The sequence below is a fragment of the Adiantum capillus-veneris genome, chromosome 30 (genome assembly GCF_014529385.1).
Source record: "Adiantum capillus-veneris isolate H3 chromosome 30, ASM1452938v2, whole genome shotgun sequence".
Taxonomy (NCBI): domain Eukaryota; kingdom Viridiplantae; phylum Streptophyta; class Polypodiopsida; order Polypodiales; family Pteridaceae; genus Adiantum; species Adiantum capillus-veneris.
The window spans coordinates 98,767,548-98,772,280 of record NC_140960.1 but is presented as its reverse complement, the minus strand read 5'-3'; positions in this window follow the sequence as shown (position 1 = coordinate 98,772,280).

Sequence of the window (4,733 nt, the reverse complement as noted above, 5' to 3'; positions counted from 1 at the left end):
ATAGCATAGCCATCGTCCACCTTGTTTTGACTTTTCTTGATCACCCCGAGTAGGATTTCTTCTGATCATAAACAATTACCAAACACCAAAGGATTAAAAATCTTCTTCAGACTTGAGGTATTCCAATCACTCGCCCTTTTTCTCCCCTCTGCAATGAATACAAACTCTGCCCCCCATCCACCGAGACCTAGTGTCCCCATGCCGCACAAATCCCCTGACATCATCACATCCAATTCCATGTCAGCGAGGAACACCCCCAAGGGAAAAATAACCCCGCTCATGAAGTAGCACTTTGAAGATAAAGCCCAGAGATAAACCCAAGGATAATCATAGTGTGCACAAAAAGTGAGTACAAAAGCACCCTGAATTGGCCTAAGCTAGGTCCTCAAACAAAAATGCAATTTATCAAGATAATCGGCGCGTCAAAGACTCCAACCTTGAAAGCACAAAAAAGAAACGCTTAAGGTAAAATGATATTCACGCTTATGATGGCTCAACTATTATATAATAATTCAAGAGTATGATACTTTATTGAATTGAAAATTGTATAAACATAAAAATGGGGATTGAAATTACCTTATTCAAATCGTAAATAGAGGTTTTTTTAAAAGTGTTTTCTTGTATGTGACATTCCAAGCTTGATGAGTCCAGGTTGTGATAGGTTAATGTCTCAAAAGAGTAAGCATTACCCTTATGAATAGGGATTTGGTGGGGGTTGATGTTGAGCTAAATTCCAATACAAGAAAATCATGTGTTTTGGGATTCAATCAAAAAAGAATATTTGATGGATGGTAGCTTTTCATCTCTTGCATGAGGCATATGAGTCCTTCACGTTATTTCAATCACACTCTAATTGTTGACGTTATTTGGGAACAATAGGAAGGGCAAAGATTGTAGGTTTCAAATTTGGGTACATTCCAAGTTGAATGGCACTTGGCAAAATATTTGAAAACTTTGAAGTGTATGTTAGGGTCCAAGCAAGGTACTATGACCCTCTTTACATGCATGTATTGTTGCCACAATAACTTCTTGACAACCGCGGAAGGCAAGGGTGCAAAGGCCAACATGTCAAAGGATGGAAAGGGAAAGTGTGACAAAGGTGGAGCCAACTCTATGAAAGGTGTGTCCGTTATGCAAATGTGGGGCCAACTCTATGAAAGGTGTGTTCGATATGCAAAGAGTGAGTAAAGCACTACAACAATGATCCCAAGGTATCCTTAGTTTTGACCAGAGTGTATTCACTAATCGGGATACAAAAGAATTAAATTGGGATCCTATTTTACACATTCCATTGGCAAATATGCATGTGTGCACCCTTCATGCACGTTTACGAGTTCTTGACAAGTTTCTAATGCTCCACATTGATTATTCTTGGAATATGGGGCCTATAGAAATAAGGGATGAGTGTATAAGAGAACTTGAAGCCATTTTCTCAAATGTCAATCTTCATGGTAATCTGGTTGAGCTAACAAAGGACAAGAATGCATCAAGAATTACACTGGATCATCCCAATAAAATATGTATGGGTGGTAGTAAAGCAAGGTATTCGCTTTCAAATTATTCTGACTATGAAAGTCCCACATATATATGTGACATAATCACCTACAAAGGTAACAAAGCAACCCTTGGACTTAAGCATGCTCACATGTGGCAATCTGTCAAATTATTGTGACTATGAAAGTCCCACAAATATATGTGACATAATCACCTACAAAGGTAACAAAGCAGCCCTTGGACTTCAGCATGCTCACATGTGGCAATCTGTCAATCTAATTAGTCTGCTTGAAAAAAAAACCTCAAATGAGCTCTCCACCTTGTAGTTTGTAATTAACATTTTCACAGCCCAAATGGTTGATGCTCGGGGAGGAGAAACACACATTACACATTACATGATGGGGGAAACACTTAGCCTCTATAGTTGATTTGCTTGTGGGTTTGAACTAAAGTTGTTTTTATTTGTTTGTAGAATGTACTTTTTGGACATGGCACATTTTTTCTCAACACATATGCTCCATTGGGAATTTGGAGTAGCCGCGGAATACAATGCTCACACTACCAAGAACAAGAATTCTACTTCAACAATACATGTCATGAAGGTGGGAGGAAAAGGATCAATGAGGAAAGCAAGAGCAGAAGAAGAAACAAGGGTCACCAAACAAGAATAGCAAGGCCCTCTCCTTAACATGAAAATATTGCCAGTCGTCCCTTGTAGTTCAACCAAATTCCCATACTACACCACACAAGTTTGGCCCTTATTTGGAAGGTCATACTAGGTGACCCTAAATATGAAGCACAAGAGGCCAAGAAGAGCATGAAAGCTTAAGAGAAAAAGAGGAAAGAGGAGGCAGAGAAAGAAGCACAAGAGAAATAGGAGAAGAAGAAAAGGCAGAGGGTGTAGGAGGAGTGGAAAAGGATAGAGACTGTCATAATAACTAATATCTAATTCTCCTAAACGATTTTCTCATGTTAAACTGATCATTTAATATGGGGAAGTGCCAGGGGAGAAAAAGCTAGAATATTGGTGAAGCTAGCAGACCGGCCACAGTAGGGATCCAAAGGAGGGAAAATACGGATCCAAAGGGGGGGCCAGCTGCAAAAGAGCAATGTATAACAATGGACTTAAAAGACCATAAGGTTCATCCCATTAAGACTTCCAAAATGCTAAATTCCAAAATTCAAAGGTTGAGTCCAATGGTCAAGCTTAGGAAATTTGGATGATTTGTATGTGTGTAAAAAAGTCTTCCCAAGTCCTACAAAGGAGGGGGCGAGCCCAAGAAGTGGGGGATGAGAGAGAAATACACACACACACACACACACACACAAGCTTCGTTTGCACACAAAGGGAAAGAGGGACATATGTCAGCTCCCTAACCCAGATGCCCACAAGGTGTACTCAATTCCTATTGGATGGCCATGGAGGTAGACCAATGAGAATTAGGCTAGAGTAAATCTAGTTTAATTGATTTAAAAACACTCAATAAAAGAACCAACAAGAATTAAACTCTCTAGAAGACTATTGGACAATCTCCCAAGGGGTCCAATGAGCATTCAACAGCCCAATGGCTTGCCTGATTCCTATTGGCCAGGAGACAAAGGGGTCCAATGAGAGTTTAGCTGCATTAATTAATTACCTAAATCTCTCACAAAGGGGTAAAGGGGGACACATGTCAGAAGGCTATCACTTATGCTGCTTAAATTTCATTGGCTAAGCCTGGCATGGGCAAATAGGATGTGAGCATGAGCAAATAGCAAGAGGGGTCAACCAAGAGAGAGAGGAGGATGAATTTTACAAGGCATTATCACTTACTCACTCACACAAACTCATGTGTGAAGCAAGAAGACTCGCTCTCTCTCTCTCTCTCTCTCTCTCTCTCTCTCTCTCTCTCTCTCTCTCTCTCTCTCTCTCTCTCTCTCTCTCTCTCTCTCCTTCTCAAGCTTTAATGGAAATCTTACCACCTACTCCAAGCTTGTGAGAAGGGAGGCCTACACCAAAAACTCTTGGCTTTGTGATGCAAATCCAACCAAGAGCCAAGCTTCAATGCATGCTCATCTCCTCTACCATGCTAATTATTAAGCTAAGCTATGTTAATATGAGTGATTATGTGATGAGATGTACATCTTTCTCGTAAGAATACTCCTTCTTCCTCTCAATCTACTCTCATACCCCGCTAGCTCTCACCGTCTTCAAAGGTGTGTGAGGTCTTGGGTCTGAGACCGTGAGGGAATTGATGTTGTGTTTGATAAGTGTTTTGCTTAGTGCATGAAGTTTCCATCTTCATTGCACTAGCTAGTATTGAACGAACACAAAGAATTGTATTGTAAAATGTCTCTCTTGATGGGAGAAACCATAATACAAAGCCTTTTGGAGGGGGGACCGGCTCCATGTAAATTCGGTCCTCAATTGTTGTCAATACCTTAATTTCTCTCTCTTTTGAAGTATTGTCCATGCTATCTAGCTAGGTGTTATACTTTTTGTTGCTCTCTCCACCCAAGCACTCTTGTTATTCTCATTAGGAATCTATTATAATGAAATGCTCACTATGTTCATGCTATTTTCCGCTACACACAAGTTACTAGGCCATTAAATGTTACAGAGACTAAGAGAGTCCACCTTGCCAATTTACAAACAATGATAGATGCTCAGAAGAAGGTGGCAAAAGATAGATCTCAAACCGTCCAACAAGATGTCACCGGGAGCTCAAACCCTTCAAAGTTTTCACAATCTACCAAAAAATGTGCAAAGAAGAAGAAATGCAAGTTGACACCTGAAGAGCAATAGACACAAGAGGAGAGGAGGACAAACTACAAACAAGACCCTCATCAATGAGCTTGTAGCCAGCTCCACCACCGCCATAAAAATCGCAGAAAAAATGGAGATGGAGGCCATAAATGGTGGCTCTAAGGGAGATTGGAAAATATTAGAAGAGCAATCATTCCTAAAGCGTACTTCTCTCGAGTTGTCAGGGAGATTAGTGATTTGACTATAACAAGGATACGACGTGCTACCCTAATGGCCCTACAAGATGCCTCAGAGGATATATTAGTACAACTATTCCAAGATGGTGTTTCCTATATGGTGCACGCAAAGAGGTCACTCTCAAAAACACTTATTTTTCCATTTCCATCAACTTACAAAATGAGGGCTGCCTCCATAAAAATTAGAATATCCCCATGTAAAATCTCTTTTGAGAATTGTAATCTTTTCATATAATATCAATGACTCAATTTGTACC